Source organism: Ornithorhynchus anatinus, chromosome 7 (genome assembly GCF_004115215.2).
Source record: "Ornithorhynchus anatinus isolate Pmale09 chromosome 7, mOrnAna1.pri.v4, whole genome shotgun sequence".
Taxonomy (NCBI): Eukaryota; Metazoa; Chordata; class Mammalia; order Monotremata; family Ornithorhynchidae; genus Ornithorhynchus; species Ornithorhynchus anatinus.
The window spans coordinates 69,069,250-69,086,196 of NC_041734.1; the positions used below are offsets into that span (position 1 = coordinate 69,069,250).

Below are 16,947 nucleotides of genomic sequence, written 5' to 3' on the forward strand. Positions count from 1 at the left end.
CGTCTTGCTCATCTCAGGGCTAGTGTGGCTTGTCATCTCTGGCAGCCTGATGCCTGGGATCTCTAGACAGTGGAGGGCTGCTCCGCACAACCCCTGTTCCCCCATCCTCCTTGCCCCCCTTCTGGCAAGCATCTGTTGGCTCCGTTCTTCGGCACCCTTTCTGGGGGTGGGAGACAGCAAGAGGACCAGTGGGCCAGAGCTCCTTTCTCTCCAGTTGTCCGGGACCTCTCTGGGTCAGATCGCCCCGCTGCACCGGGACAGAGATGCGGGGCTGCTGGGGTGGCCACAGGGATAGCCAGGCTAGGCCCCGTGGCATCAGAGGTCTCACTGGTGTGTGTGGACAAGAAGGGCCCAGATGGATGGCGCCCCTGGGGTTGGGAGACGGGGTGGGTCTTCCCCGCCTGACCGACTCTGACTCTTGCCAGGTGCGAGGGCATTTCTGTAGCTCCGTAGCCCCACCTGGGGTCGTGCTCAGAATTTGGGGGCAGCTGAAGGATGCCTAGATGGGAGACGCCCCCAGCCTTCCCACTCCCAATCCTCTCCTGGGCCGGGTTGCTGGGCGAGGTGGCCGCTGGGGCTGCAGGGGCATCCTGGTCAGCGCCCTATTGGAGCCTGTGAGTAGCTGGGGTGCCCTCCCCTCCTGCCATTACCACTCTGGACTTGATTTCCGGGCCTGGATTGGAAGTAACGTGACCTAGTGGTAAGAGCAAGGACTTGGGAGGCAAACATCACGGGTTCTAATCCCGACTCTGCCACGTGTCTGCTGTGTGACCTTGGGCAAGTCACTTAATTTCTCTGTGCCTGTTACCTCATCTGTAAAATGGGGATCGAGACTGAGCCCCAAGTGGGACAAGGACGGTGTCCAACCTGATTGCCTCGTATCTACCCCAGCGCATAGACCGGTACTTGGCAAGTAGTAAGTGCTTAACAAATGCCATTTCTATCAAGCTTCCAGAGTCGTCTTGGAGCTGGGAGGGACCTGGAGAGATCACCTCCCCCAAACCCCCGTCGCCACCGGCACCCCACTCCAGAGAGCCCGGCCAGAAAGGAAGTGACAGCAACAGCAGTGACATTTATCGAGCGCCTGCCGGACGCAGAGCCCTACACTGGGTCACCTGCCGATTGGACAGCTTGACCCGTTGGCTCCCCCCGGCGCTCTCCGAGATGGTCGGAGCCCCCGTAAAATGCCATAAAGGGGACGCGGGCCCCGAGGCGGTGACCATCAGACCTCAGCCAGAGAGCACTTGCTCCGAGGAAGGAACGAATACCCTCTGAAGGCCAGCCCCTTCAGTTGCCACTGGTGCTCAGCGACTAGTGGCTTGAAGCAGGGCCTCTGGGCGTCTTATCTGCCTTCCTCCATTTAGTCGGTGCTGCCCCACAGGAGAAATGCACGCCATTCATTCAGTCATATTTATTGAGCGCTTACTCTGTGCAGAGCACTGTACTTACAAGGCGCTTGGGAAAGTACAATACAAAAACAAACCGACCCGCTCTCCACCCAAGCTCCCCATCCTGGCTCCTCTCCCACTACAACCCGGCCCACACTCCTCGCTTTTCTAGCACCGACTACTCACTGGGTCTCAATCTCATCTCTCTCGTCGTCTGCATCTTGCCCACATCCTTCCTCCAGGCTGGAGCTTCCTCTTCATAGCAGACGGACCATCGCTCTCCCCGTCTTTAAGGCCCTGTTAAAATCGTCTCCTACCGGAAGCCTTCCCTGACTGACTTCTCACCTCCCTGCCCTGTTTGTCCTCCTTTCTGTGTTACCTCTGACCTTGGGTCCATATCCCCTAAGCGCTTTAAGACTCAATCCATCCCCCAACCCCCACAGCACTTATGTCCTTATCCTTGTGCTCTGTTCCCCCTTTTTGTAATATATTTTAAAGTCATCCTGCTAGATTGTAAGATGCTCAAGGCCAAAGATCATGCCCACTTGATTGTACTCTCCCAGTTAATTAGTACGATGTTGTCCACACAGTAGATGCTCAATAAATACCACCTACTGAAAGGCAGAGTTGACTTCCCATCACAGTTCCGGGCCCCAAGTCATGCCAACTCCCTCTAGGCTTACATAGTTGTGGGCAGGAAATGTGCTTATCAACCCTGTTGTGCTGTATTCTCCCAAATGCTTAGTAGAGTGCTGTGCACGCAATAAGTCTTCAGGAAATACAAAATAAATAGAATTTCAGGGCTGACGGGATGCTGGAAGGAGAAAGGGGTTGATAGGAGAGGTGTCAATTCTGGGGACCAAAATCGACACCCGGTCAGTCGATTGTATTTATTGAGCACTTACTATGTATAGAGTACCATAATAATAATTATGGTTTAAGCGCTTACTATGTGCCAGGCATTGTATTAAGCGCTGAGATAGAAGCAAATCGAGTTGGACACAGTTGTTATCTCATATGGGGCTCACAGTCTCATTCCCCATTTTACAGATGAGGTAACTGAAGCACAGTGAAGTGACCTGCCCAAGGTCACACAGCAGACAAGTGGTAGAGCTGGGATCAGAACCCAGGACCTTCTGACACCCAGACCCGTGCTCTTCTGGGCCATGCGGCTTCTCGAGGGCTTAAGAGAGTACAATGTAACAGACATTCCCTTCCCACAATGAGTTTACAGTCTAGAGGGGGAGAGAGATGTTAATATAATTAAGTGAATGAATTACAGATATGTCCACCGCATTGCCTGAAGGCCTCAGGGGGAAGTTGGGAACCACCCAGACTGATTTTTTTCCCCCCTGAATGTGGTAAAGAGGGAGGGAAGGTCAATCGATCAGTAGTGCTTATTGAGGGTCTGTTGTGTGCAGAGCACTGTATTGAGCACTTCGGGAATACGGTGGAACGAGTAGATAGGACCACTGCCTTCAAGGAGCTCCAAGTCCAGCATACTGGAGTGTCGAACCCTAAAATCGATTATGGGTAAAGGAAAGGAGGTACTGAGATATGTCATTAAGAGTATGGGGCAGTTGTAAATTAAGTGCTTAGGTGGTGCAAGTGCTGAATTATTTACTGTGTGCACGGAACTATACTAAGTCCTTGGGAAAGTACATAAAGTATAACAGATACATTCCCTACCCCCAGTGAGCTCACAGTCTAGAGGGGGAGAGAGACATGAATAAATTACGGCTATGGTTAGAAGTGCTGTGGGGCTGATGGGGAGTGAATATGGGAAGCAAATCGGGGCAGCACAGAAGGGAGTGGAAGAAAAGGAAATGAAGGCCTCTCGGAGGAGAGGTGCTTTCAATAAGCCTCTCAAGGGGTCGGAGAGTAATGGTCTGTTGGGTGTGAGGTGGAAGGGCATTCCCGGCCAGGGGCAGGGTGTGGGTGAGAGGGTAGTGGCGAGATAGATGAGATCAAGGTACAGTGAGGAGATTGGCATTGGAGGAGCGAAGTGTGTGGGCTGGGTTAAAGTAGCGAGGTGAGGTAGGAGGGGGCAAGGTGACCTGAGTGCTTTAAAGACAATGGTGAGGAGTTTCTGTTTGATGCGGCGGTGAGGAGAGGGGAAACCCGGCCTGAATGTTTCTGTAGAAAACTGCTCCTGGCAACAGAGTCAAGTATGGACTGGTGTGGGGAGAGAAAGGAGGCCGATTCAGTAATCGAGGTGGGATATTATCGTGGTTAAGTGCTTACATATGCATCAAGCTCTGTTTTTAATGCTAGGGTAGAGAAGGAGAGTCAGAAGGACATGGGTTCTAATTCCAGCTCTGCCACGTGTCTGCTGTGTGACCTTGGGCAAGTCAATTTCTCTGTTCCCATTTCCTCATCTGTAAAATGGGGATTAAGACTGGGAGCCCTAGGTGGGATAAGGACTGTGACCAACCCAATTATCTTGTATCTACCGCAGAGATTAATACAGTGCCTGGCACGTAGTAGGCACTTAGCAGATGTCGTTATTATTATGCAGTTAATCATGTTGGTTACAGTCCTTGTCCTCAGGGGCTCACGGTCTAAGTAGGAGGGAGAATAATGATTGAGTCTCCATTTTACAGTTCAGTAAACTGAGGGACACAGAAGTGAAGTGACTTGCGTAAGGTCACACGGCAGAGAAGTGGTAATTGGGATTAAAACCCCAATTCTCCGGCTCCCAGACCTGTACCTTTTCCACTAGGCCACGCTGCTTCGCTGCTGAATAAGCAGTATGGGGGCTGTAAACAGGGGAGGTGAGAAATTAATCAGGAAAGGCCTTCTGGAGAAAATATGCCTTTCAAAAGGGCTTTGAAAATGTGGAGAGCTGAGGCCTGCTGAATTTAAAAATGATAAGGATAGTGGCGTTTGTTAAGTGCTTATGTATCACGCACTGTACTATATCATGGGGAAGATTCAAGATAATCAGGTGGGACACAGTCACTGCTTAACGGGGGGCACCCGGTCTAAGAAGGAAGGAAATAGGTATAGAATTTGAAGGGGAGGGAGGTCTTTGGGTGGGGAGGTAGGCCGGTTGGGTGAGGGGTGGTGGTGGTGTGTGGTGTCATTCATTCATTCATTCATTCAATCATCCCCAATGACACAATGGAAGCAAATGAGTTCTCCGAGGGAGAGGGGGTCAAGTGAAAAGAGAAGGGACCCAGAACAGAGCCTAGGGCAGACAAAGGGAATTTAGCTCCAGGGCCTATTGAGTTGCTTGACTAGACACCGCCTGTCAATCCTATTTCTACCTTGACTCTGTCCCAAGCCGGGCCTCGTCCCTGAGGCTCTTCCCGGCCTGGCCGTTAGGACCCATGGCTGCAGGACAGCTTCTCCGCCTGGATTGGCGGGGAGGTTAGGGTTGCCTTACTCAGCTTTCAGCCCCGTTCTGTCTCTTGAGGGATCTCTGGTCAGGCCCGGTCCTTCCCTTTCCGCCATCGTTCTTTCCTCCCGCCCTTTCCCCATCCCCACAGGCTGAGGCTTGTGGTGTCCTTTCCTAAGAAAGAGGCCAGCACTGGGTAGCTGGATCAGGAGACGGGCATGGAGGGGAGAAGGGATCCCCACTTAGATGACAATATCAATTCTTGAATCTCCCCAAAACTCTCTTCGTTTTCCATTTCTCTTCCTCCCCCGCCACCCACTCCTTCAGAGGGGGAGCTCAGAGCGATTCTTGAACAGCTGCCAAGGGAGGCCGGGCCACACGTCACACGCCTGAAAGTTTTACAGGCGGCGGAGGCCGCGACAGGACCGGGGAGCGGGAAAGAGCGAGAGAGGAGGGGAGAGGGATTGCGGGTGAGAACGGGAGCCCCAGTCCCACCGGCGCCCGGGTTCTCCTGAGGGGATCTGATCCAGAATGGAGTGTGCGTGTGCGGGTGTGTGTAAGAGAGAGAAGATGTCTCATTTTGTTTCGTCCTTTGGGGCGGGCTGGGGGTAGGAGCCGGCGGCTGTCCTTTACAAGCCAATTTGCTGTGACGAACGAACTTGACAGAATAGTAACTCGGTCACGTCAGGGCCCTGGGGTGTCTCCCCGGTACCTCTCAGAACCCCGGGAGAGGCCACAGTGAGTGCTGTGGGCTCTCTGAGGCTGGTTCCCCCGTTAAACAGCATCGCCGTGCCCACGGCCCCACGCTCCAGCGCCCACCCCTTTCCCCTTGCCCCCCAGTAAGGGCCAGACCCAGTTCCGGCTCTGCGGGCAGGGCGGAGAGTACGGGGAGGGTTCCCCAGTCCCCCTCGCCTCGGTGCTTCCTGCTCCCTGAGTGCCTCCTATCGGACCCCCTCTCACCCAAGCCCGGCTGCCCCTTCTCAGTCATCTCCCCTAGACCCTGGGCACCCCCCGCCCTCCGCCCCCCAGGCTTCGCTTGTTAGCGCTAGAACAGACAGACGCCGGAGGGAGTCGATGCTGGAAGCTTTACCGCTGCCCAGGTCAGCGGGGACTGAGGCGGGCGCGTGTGTGTGTGTGTGTCTGTGGGTGATGCAGGGGTAAGATGGGGTTGGGTGGCCCGGGGGGACACCCTTCCTTCCTCGGCTTGGCCTGCCTTGGGATCGGGGAGAGAGGTAAGTTCAGAACTGGCTCTCCAGCGACTTCCCGGGGCCGACAGGAGGGGAGGGGAAAGGAGGGGAGGGGAAGGGAAGGGAAAGAGAGGAGGCGGGGAGCTGAGTCCTACTTGGGATCGGTGCCAACTTACTGCACCAGGCCGCAGCCCCGCGGCTCCAGGAGACCCCCCTCCCGCCCCCCGCCTCCCCCCGGCCCCGGCCCCCGCGGCTTCCTTGCTTGTCACGGCTCCAGGGGGGATGTGAGCAGCGGGAGCAGGTACAGCAGATGCCAGCCGGGCGGGCTGGCTGGGCGGCGGGGCGCGGGCACTTCCTGCATCCTGTTTGCAGTTCCAGTGCCGGCGGCTCGGCTCTTAAAGGGGCTGTAGGGGCGTGGGCAGCCCGGCCGGGACCCCGGCGGAGGGGGGTGGGGGCCTCGGGGGGCCTGGGGGAGCCTCCTCTTTTGCTTTCTCTTTCTCCTTCTCTTTGTGGATTAATATTCAGGAGATGCTCTGGTCCTCGCCAACCTTCCCCCCCCCCACCCCCACCCCGCCTCCCGTCGGGGAGTCTCTGGGCAGCTGGGGGTGGCTTGGGGGCGGCTCGGAGCTGGGCGCTGGCTTTGTTTCAGGCTGGGCGGGAAGCCGTGCCAACTCGCTGGCCCTGTCCTTGTGGGCAGAGAAGGAGGGCGGGTGCAGGCTGAAGCCTCGCTGCCGGGGCCTACCGCCGCCGTCACTCCCTCCGCCCCCTCTTTCCCGTAAGCCATTTTCCTGGGGGCCGGGCCGGGGGGGCCGGGGCGGTTCCAGGTGGCCGGTGTGGGGGTCCCGCTTGCCCCCGAACCTTCCAAGTCGTTTCTCCGACTCGGCGCACCCTGGGGCCTTCGGAGCTACGGAGCTTAGGCCCTAAGGAGGGGTTGAGGCGGGGGCCGGTCGGGGGTGCTGGTCAGTTTTCGAGTTTCTCCGGGTCGCCCGGAGCGGTCCGGGTCCTCCCCCGGCTCAGGGAGAGGAGTCGGGCCCAGTAGGAGGAGGGAAAGGGTGGCGCCGGGACCCACCCGGGCTGCCTGGCCAGAAGCCCCCCCGCGGGCCGACGGTTCGAAGTTTGGGTTCGGGGCTGTTTCCGGGGGAAGGGAAGCTGGTGGGTTTTTTCCGGGGGAGGAAAGGAGTCGGTGGCGGGGCCAGTTTGGGAGGGCGGGCGTGAGTTTTGAGGGCAAAACCGCCTCAGACTCCAAGTCCGGAGGCTGACCCGGGAGCGGGCCGGGGTGGGCGCCGGCACCGGGCAGAGGCAGCGGCCGGCGGGCTCTCTTTGTGCCCCCTCGGCCCCCGTCGCTTGGCTCCCAGGGGGCCTGGCACCGAGGCCCCGCCCATTCCTTGGCGCTGAGCTGCTGGCAAGAGGGAAAAAAGACGATTTTCCCCGAACTGGCCTTTCCGAAAAAGGCAGCACGGCATTCCGACCGGCCGGGGGACCGGAGGTAAAGCGGAGGGCGGCCCAAGGCGCGGGCGGTGTGCGGGTCCAGGCCGGGGCCGGGAATGGCACGCAGATGCCCCGGGGGGAGGGGGGCACTTGGCGACGTGGGAGGGGGAGGCGGAGGGCGGGGTGGTGCGCAGGTGGGTATTGTGCTTATTTACGGAACGGCTTAGCTAGCTGCTCATTGTTTCTGGTACCGTCTCTCCCGCTCCATTCCTGGAGCCCCAAGGTCCTGCTCTTGGTCCACTCTTACCTCTCTCTTTCTGGCCGGGCCTCCCTGGTCAGTGGGGCCGAGGACCGGCCCCGGGGGCGGAAGAAGGCGGAAGGACCCGTGGGGTTTGATTTGGGATTCTTTCCCCCACCCTTTGCTGCCGCCCTACGCGGTGGGAAAAACGTTGAATCATCTCCGCTGGGCGATCCAACATGGTGGCGGTGGCGCGGGGAGGAAGCATGGTGGCAAGACCCGCCCTGGCCCCAGCTCCAGCTTCGCTTCTGCCGGGGTGGGGCCGGGGGGGAGGGGGCGGCGAGGGGAAGGGCAGAGGGAATCGAGCAGGCCGACCGGGTCCTCGGAGGGCCCAGGGTGGCGGGGAGGGCCTGGGGCAGCGGGTGGCGAAGTTGTGGAGGGGGACGGGCGGGTTCCCGTGGTGTTAACCATTTGGCTGCCCGAGAGCGGGCAGCGTAGCCGGTCCACGCGCCACGGAGGTTTGTGTGGCGTAGTTTGTATTCCAGGGTGAGGAGCGGGCGGTGGGCGGCGCCCGGCTCCTGGAGCGGCCGAGCGGTTGGGCCTGGCGCATAAAGGCAGAGGGCGCGGGGAAGCCATTTTGGAACTTTGGGTTTGGGCTGAGGCTGGGTAGTAACTGGGCTCGATGGAACGGCGAGGCCTCCTCAACCTCCTTCTGGGCTGGAGGTAGCAGGAGCCCTGGGCCCCGGCCCAGATCTCTCAAGCACACGGCCGAGGGTCACTTAGGACTCTGTCTGAGCCAGAACCCCCCGTTCCTTGATCCCCTCTCACCCCCCGCAACTCCACCTACCCACCTCCGTCCAGTCAGCCTGGAGTCGGCACTGGTGGGGGGCCCTGTCCTGATTTTTTTTTTTTTAATGTTTTTCAATCTGCCCGTGGGAGCCAAGCCCCCTGGACTGACATCTGGGGGAACGCCACAAGGCTCTCTGCCCTTCCCCCAACGGGACTCCGCCCTCACTCCTCTCCCATCCGCCATCTCCGGGCCTCTCTGCCCCAGAACCAAGCAGCCATTGCAATTTCAACCTGCTCACAGCCAGGGCCACGCCCAAACTGCAGCAGGAGGAATTCGGGTTAGACCTGAGGAACTTCCCGCCGAGAAGCCTGGGGAAAAAGAAGGACGCCGTGGAGTCTCCTTCACAGGAGTCTGAAAGGAAGATGGAAACAGCGGTCTGATATGGTTTCCGGGTTGGGGAGGGTGAAGGCGGAGGAATGATTGACACGACCTCTCGAGGCTCCCTCCGGCTCCAGTCTTCTTAGGGCCGGGTTTGCCCCTGCGGCTGGCAGGGCTGTAGGATAGACAATCAACCCGACTCTTGTGACCTCTGACCCCTGTGGAAGGAAAGCTTGCGAAATCCAAGACCTCGGGCCAGCTGCCTCTGGATTCTCCTGGCCCCAAGCCCTCTTGCTCTTCCAGCGGCTGCTCCGACCACGACCTCGGCCCCTCCCCTCCCTGGCTGCATGCTGCAGATACACATCATGCCCCCCCCCCCCCCCCCCGACCCCAAAGTCCCAGAACAGTGGACGGGAAAGGGGGACTCATTGCTTTGGGGCCACTGAGCTGCTGAAGGGTCCCGTCTGACCCCCGGGGCCCAGCTGCCGATCCCAGTGCCCTCCCCTCACTCCCAGCCTCCAGCCCAGCCCCCAGCTCCAGCCCACTGCTCACCTTGGGACAGCGGGCAGGGATCGTCTCTCTCGATTTTGTATTGTACTTTCCAAGCCGTGTGCTCTGCACACAGTAAGGGCTCAGTGAATATGCCTGGAGGCGAGGTCAGGGAGGGGGACAAGCCCCACACTCCAACCTCTCTGAAGTCTCCCACACCCTCCCTTCCTTAAGACTTCCCACCCCCACCTGGGGGCACCGGCTGGGAGGCCTATCCCTCCCACCAAATCCTCCACAGGGATTTCTCCACTGGCCTGGACCAGCTCCCCTACGGACTTTCCTCCCTATCAAGAAGCTCTTACAGATTAACCTGATTCCCTCCTGCTCTAACAGTGGCTCACTGTGATCCCCGGAGCAGGGTCCGCCAGAAACACCTTAGGTGAGCAGACAGCTTCTGTCCCTGAAGTCTTTCCCACCTTGCAGCCCTGATCTTCAAGAAGGGGGCTGCAGTAGGGGTTATTGGAGAGGAGCCTGTTTCTTTACAGACCTTTCAATCGTATTTATTGAGCCCCTTCCGTTCACTCATTCACTCGGTGGGATTTCTTGAGCTCTTACTATGTCCAGAGCACTGTACTGAGTGCTTGGAGAATACAATAGGACAACAAACAGAAACATTCCCTGTGTGCAAAGCACTGTGCTAGGCACTTAACAGTTACCTGTCCTGTTACTGGCTGTATGGAGTCTGTGTTGGTCTCTTTCCTCTACCTGGGTGGGGAGAAAGCAGCCAGGATCCAGAAAAGGGGAGCCAAATAATCAAAGGGATGGAGATTAGGTCCTGAAAGGAAAAGTGAAGGGAACTGTGGATGTTGAGCTGGAGAGGAGAAGCCTGAGTGGACATTTAGTATATGGCTTCAAGGGTTTCTGTAGGGAGGATTCCATCCAGTTTTGCCCCGTGCCAAGAGAAAATGGGCCTGATCTGCACAGTTAAATTGGAAACCCCCGCACCAAACTCCTGTGAGGGGATTAAGCCAGGGAACAACTGAGAGAGAGGGGCCAAGTTTCAGACCCTGCAGCTCTTTCAGGAAAGAACAGATCTTGTAGTGGGTCTGCCTAGTTTAGTCACCTGCCTGGAGACTGGGGGCTGGAACAATTGACCTCACGAGTGGGGAGCCGGACCTGGACTCCACTGGGCCTGTGGGGCTCATCCCTGTGCCACGTCCTCTTCCTCCCCATTTCATCCTGCCAACCCCCAACCGGGGAGGACAAGGGTCATGAGGGCTGAGGCTCCTGTTTTGATTTTAGAGGGTTGGCTTGGGGAAGGCCCCAACAGCTCCAACTGTCTCGCACCAGAGCAGGGCGAGATGAAGTGGAGGAGGGCAGGGGTTGGAACTGGGTCGAGAGCTGGCTGCGGTCTGGGTCCCCTCAGTGAACCTGTTGTTGCCGAAGGCGGCCTCGAACCCCGCCCCTAAACTGCCACGGCTCCTGCTCTGGCCTCCCCCACAGAAGACCAGGTGACCGAGGGCAGCTTGAAGGAGCCGATGGGTCCCTGCCCAAGGGCAGTGGCTGGGCCCGGTGCCCATTTCTGCTGGGGGTTGGGCCAAGGGCGGGTGACTCTGCTATATTGAAGGGGTTGACGGGTCCCTGCCCTAGGACGGTGTCTGTGCCTGGGTACCTGCCTCTGCCGAGGGGAGTCGGCAGAATCTCCTGCCCTGGGCCGTTCCCCACACCCTCCCCCACACCCTCCGTTTCTCCCTCCGTCTCCCCCATCCCCGCCCGTTCCCCGGGCCCAGAGGACTCTGTTTCGGAAGGCCAAGGGGACCGTGCTCCCAGGACCGAGGCTGAGGCGTGAGCACGGGTGGGCAGGAGATCCACGGGGACGGGGGTGGAGCCTTGGAGAAGGTGGAGGAGGTGGGCAGAGGGTGAGAGAGGGTGAGGGAGGGAGGGGCAGGGAGAGGAATCACCTGGAGTGAACTCCGAGAGCCGAGCCCACCCCAGTGGGGCCTCGTGAGGGTGAAACGAAAGTAGAAATTCAAACAAATGAGCAGCTGGCGATGCCCACCTCAGCGGATCTCCCCTGCCTTCCCCACCTTCAGCAGCAGCGGTGGTGGCCAGAGCTCTGGCATTCCCCTCTTCCCCTCCCCCTTTCCTCTGTGCCTCCCTCTGCCTTTCCCCGCGCAGCCTAGTACGGCTCCCCCTCCCACCCCTCGTTCCTGGGCCTCAGGATTGGGCCCCCCCCGACCCAGGACCTCAGCAGGGGCAGAGCAGGGAGGGCAGGGCAGGGCAAAACTCACAAACTCAGAGGTGTACCCACTGGTCACGGACACATGTGAGTTTGTGTATTGGCGTGTTTTTGTAAGTGGGCCTGTGTCTGGGTCTTTTCGTCTGTGTACATGGGGGGGTGCATTAGAGGTAGATCTCTGTTATTGGGCATTTCTTTGGGTGTGTCTGCTCCGGGTGACTATGTGTGTGTGTGTGTGTGTGTACTCACACAAGCGTCTGGGTATGAGCCTAGGTGACTTGTGTGCACCCATATGTGTGTGTCTGTATGTCGCTGTGTCTCCATCTCCATGTGCCGCATCTCCATGTGTACACACCTATGTCCAAGTGTGGGTGTCGGGGTGAGTGTTGAGCTGCGTGCAGCTGAGAGGGACGACAGAAATCTTCCGGGCCTCCAGCTCCCTGTCTCAACCCAAAGCCCCCGAAGGGCCTCTCCTCTCTCTCCGCTGATCCATCCCTCTGCCCTGCTGAGCAGGCCCAGGCCCAGCCCCGCAGACGGCTGCCCCGGGCATCCCGGCGGGGACGGGCAGCAGCCAGAGCTGCCGCTGCAGGGCCAAGAGGGCTTCTCTGAAGTGACTTGGCCCCTGTCCTAGGGCTCCAGTGAGGCGGAGGACATCACCGACTCACTCGCCCTGGCAGGGGACCACGGTCGCTGGCAGTCGCCCACCCGTGAGGGTCCCGTGGGCTCCAGAGTTCAGAGCTCACTGGTCTTCCCTGGGCCCAGGGGTTGGTGATGGTGGAGGTGTTTCCTGGCCTGACTCAGCTCCTCTTTACCACACTGCCACCCACTAGCATCTCAGAGAAGGGTGGCCCTTCCTACTGCTTCTCTCCTTCTCCTCTTCCTCCTCCTCCTCATCTACCTCCTCACCCACCCCTTTCTCCTCTTCCCCCTTTTCCTGCTCGGCCCCGCAGCCGCAGTCCCCTGCCTACACCCCAGAAGGCCTTTCCGACGCCAAGGTCCCGTTTGTCTCTGCTTGACCCTGGGGTCCAGCCTGATGTCGGAAGCCCCTGGCTGAGCCTGCGCTGGTGGGCACAGGGAAGTCGCCGCTGAGAAAGGCCCCCCACTGGCCCTGACCCTCTCGGCTCTTTCCAGGTTTGGGGGCCTGGTTTCGTGAGGTGGAAGAACCGCCGGGAGCCATTGCAGCCCAGGAAAAAAAGGGCGTGAGCAGGAGGTGGGGCCTTTCGGCTCCTCCCCAGCTTGGTGCCCTCACCCCGTCACATGGTTTGGAATCAGGTCAGCCCTTGCCTGCTCAGCTGCCTCCCCACCCCCGTCCCCCCGGACTCCCGGAACGGCTATTCACCTTCCCCTGCCCGGGGAACTGGGGGGTCTTCCCGGCCGTTCTGCACTCCCCCACTGCGGAGTCAACCAGCCCTTCTCTTGGTCCAGGCAGAGAGGCCAAGCCGCAGCCAGGGGGTAGAGGGCGGTGGATGGGGGTGAGGGGAGAGGGTGGCGCCTGCATCCTGAGAAAGTGGCACTATCCCTTTAAGATGGCTGGCTCCAGCTGTTTCCAGAGCCAGAGAGCGAGGAAAAAGCTTTTCCGCCCAGGACCTGCTCTTGCCAGGCGGACGGTGAGGCGGGCGGGCGGGCAGGCAGCTGGGCATCCCCCCCCGAGACCAGGAGAGGGAGGAGTCGGAGGCGTCGGGCCATCGGGTCTGGATTCCGAGCCCGGTCGCGGCCCCGGGCTCACCCCACGGCTGGCTCTCCCCTTCCGGCTCGCTTTGGTCCCTTTCCAACCTCTGCTCTGGAGGAAACAAAATGTCCGCCGCTGGCCATTTTGTGCCTCTGACTGGAGGGGAGGGGAGGGAAGAAAGGAAAGAAAGATGGAAGGAAGGAAGGGAGGACGGGTGGATGGGCGGGATTCTAGCTCCACCGGGAGGGAGTCTCCGTCGCGAGGAAGCCGGGAGCCTGCGGGTCGCCGAGGCCTGCCGGCTGCGTGTAGAAGAGCGGGTTTGGAAGACTACCAAAGCCAGAGCCAGGGAGTGGGTAGTTTTGGCAAAGGCTGAATGGCGTGGAGAAGGCCGCGGTGCCAGAGACGGAGCTATTGTGGGAGCGGTCGAGACTCTGAGCTCAGGCAGTACCGGGCGCTGGCCTCTGCGGGTTCCAGAAAGGTTTGTGCCCGGCTCCCCCTCCCCTCCGACCCTCTCCTCCGCTCCCCACCCGCCCCGTCAACCCCCGAGAGCCGCAGACAACTGGCTGGGTTCGTTCTGAGTCTGACGGCCCGACGGCATGCGGGTCTGTTCTCTGACGCTTCTTCCCCCGGCAGGGTCTGTGCGGGGTCGGAGTCCGGGAGGCCGCGTCCTCCTCCTCCGGTCCGCCGAGCCACCCCGCCCCGTGTGTGTGTGCGCGCGGGAGATGCCCCGGTCACCCTGGAGGGCAAGATGGCTCCGAAAGCCGTCGTCCGGACCGGAGATGGACGGGCGTGTCCGCTCTTTCGCTTTCTTGGTTTCGGGCTACTGCCCGGGCAGGGCGGTTCCCATCTTCCTCCACAGCACTAGGGCTGAGGCAGAGGTGTCTCTCCCCATCGTGAGGGTGACCGGCCATCAACCGTGGAGAGATATTCCCGTGCCCATCCTCTGTGGGAACGCCGCCCGGCTGTCCGGCGGCCCTGGCCGTGGAGGTTTCCAAGTCAGACAGGCTCCTCCGTTTGGCAGGCGGGGACAAGTCGGGATTGTGGATTCCCCGGGGGTCTGTGGGTGCCTTGTTTGTGGTCTCCCCGAGTCCTCTCGGGCCACACTTCCCCTTGCCCGTCGGAGGCGTGAAGCCGAGGGGCGCGGGGGGAGTTTTACAAAGCGCAGATGGAGGGGCCTGGCCCAGCTGAGAGTCTGGGAGCCAGCAGCTGGGCAGGAGAAAGCTCTGCAGGGGTGGAGTGTTTCCTCTCTGTGCTCCCCTGGAGACCCATCGCCTCCCCCCAGCTCCCAGCCGCTCTCCGAGGGCCCTCCCCTGTCCTTGCCCCATTGACTCTGGCAGCCTGGCCTCCCGACGACTCACATCCCGCTCGTGCCCAACTCTTCTCCGCTGGCGGGGGACAGCGGGGACGGGAAGTGGTGGGGGTGAGATGTGGGGCAACAAGGACGCTTTGAAATGGCCACGGGTTTTAAGGAGCAGGGGGAAAGGTGGCACCCAGAGCGACTCAGCTAGCTCGCCTTATCTCGACAAGCCCGCCGCGGCAAGAGTTCACCTATCTTGGGGGGACGGAGAGGGGGAAACAAGGACCACAGGGAGGAACTGCAGAGAACGACTGGGGGATCCTGCAGAATAGGGTGGGTTCGCCCTCAGTCTGGACCGTGGCAGGTCAGGGAAGGTAGCAGCGGGGACTTGAGTTGCCAGGGCCCTCGAGGACTGAAGCTGCCCTCCCGGCCCCTCCCTGCTCAGAGCCAGGGCGTACGCAGCGGCACCGGAATAGGAGCTGGGGGCTTCAGATTTCACTGGGCCCAAGAGGCCTGCCCCAGAAGTTTGCCCCAGGGGCAGAACTGCCTGCTAGAATGCTAGAAGTCAGGATTCTTGAAGACAGAGGCGTCCGACGGGGGCCGGCACTCCTGGGTTCTAGGCTGACTGAGGTGGCTGCTATGGGACCAGGAGGCGTCAAAGATTCAGGGGGAGAATCGCTCTAGCTACTAGGGCAGAAGAGGTTGGGAAAAGTCACGAGAGAAGCTCATCCTCCGGTGGGGCCATCACATCAGGTTGAAGATGAAGAGCAGGGAAGGGGGAAGTCCCGTGAGGAAGGGGATATTCACTGGCGAGTACTGCTCTTGGGGGCCCCAGGATGACAGGTGTTTGAGAGATGAGGGTGTGCAGGTGGACCCGAAGCTGAGGGAGGCTCCTGGCTGACCTGCTTTTCTGTGATGAAATCAGAGGAGCGAGGCCCAAGGCCCCAGGCTCCAGTAGGAGACCCTGGCTGGCCCTTTCCCAGGTTGGTGTTCTTCCAGGGGTCGCTGTCTGTCACACGGGCGGGGACAAGGGAGTGACTCGGAGGGGGGGTCTTCTTCAGCGGAACGGAAAGCAGACCCCCAGAAGAGGAAGAAGGGCGGGGCCCTTCCAGGACAGCCCTGGACATCCAGAAGGGGCCGGAGAACTGAAAGGCGTCTCAGCCTCTCAAAACGGCACCTGCAGGGAACGTGGAAACATTTGCTGGGGTTGCAGGCCCATGCAGAGAGGAGCGGCACCTTCCTGGCCCCTCACCCTCTCATGAGACTCAGGGAACGAAATGGCTGACAGTCGGCCATTTGAGTTTGAGCAGTAGTGGGCTCCGTCCTGGCTCTGCCTTCGAGAACAGGTTTCTGCTAGGTGGGCTTGGAAGGGTTCAGGGCCAGGCTTTTGGGGCTCCCCGTCCCCCACAAAGCTCAAACCTCCTGGATCCGAGGCTCTCGGCCGGGTCCTCCACGTCTCCAATCGGCTCAAGGCCAGCGTCAGGGGCTGGAGCGGCTATCGCGCTAAGGGCTGGGCCGTGTGCTTCCTCCCCGAAAGGGTGAGGAAAACTCGACCCACCTCCCTGGTTCCCAGAAGACGTGGCCGCTCGGTTCTCCGGGCTACGTGTTTTCGCTGCACGTCTGAGTTGGGATACGGTGGCACGGCAGGACTGGGGCGCGCTGTTCCGACTGCACGGGTCTGGCACGCCATGGCAGGGCGGCGGAAGACCCGGTTTGGGCCCTTGTGGGCAGCATCGGGCACAGGGTGAGACTACAGTGTGGGTCTTGTAAGCTGGAGGTCTGCCCAGGTGCAACGGCCCAAGTTCCAGAAGAACAGGGTGCCAGTGGGCACCGCCCCCCGCCAACCGTCCAGCCCGGCTTCCCCTCATCAGTCGCTCATTCCGAGAGAAACCGGATCGGGCCGGTCGTGGGGGGTTGCCGCGGCCAGAAAGACGTGGGCGAGGCCACCCTGTCCTCAAGGTTATGTGTAATAATAATCGCTGTGGAATTCGTTAAGCACTTACTAGGAGCCAAACACGGTGCTGACCTCCAGGGCCGATACGCTCCAATCCCGATCTAAGTTGGCACCATTCCCCTCCAGTGCAGCAGGGACCGAGGCCGGAGGATAGGAGGCAGACAGCCGGCCTCTCCCTCCCCAGACCTCCCGGGGATTTGGGGAGAGTTTGGCTGAGGTGTGCTTTCCCGCTCCCCGTCAGCTGACCGCTGCTTGTTCTCTTCCTTTTCTCCAGGCTCCGCGCCGGACCGCTGACCCCTCACAGGCCTCCCCGGCTCCCACCACAGTCCTGTCCTTGAGGCTGAGGTAGTAGATTGAATAGTTGTGGGGTCACGGCCTCCCTGTGTGCTAACTATACAATCTACTGTCTTTCCTGAGGCGACAGTCAGTTCGCCCTTTCCGGCAAGATATCCCGGAGGACTCCAGATGCGGGGACCAAGAGGAAAGATGAGGGTGGAGCCGGTTGGGGGGATCGGGGCCGGGGGTTCTGGCCGAGGGTCCGCCCAGGGTC

At 60.1% G+C, this 16,947-nt stretch overlaps 1 non-coding gene across 1 annotated transcript; it reads left to right on the plus strand.

Annotated features, from left to right (window-relative positions):
* Positions 1–16,709: 16,709 nt before the first annotated feature.
* Positions 16,710–16,831, plus strand: MIRLET7E (microRNA let-7e). Its single transcript, NR_034732.1, has one exon. It is a non-coding gene; the product is annotated as a microRNA let-7e (primary transcript).
* The last annotated feature ends 116 nt before the right edge of the window (positions 16,832–16,947 follow it).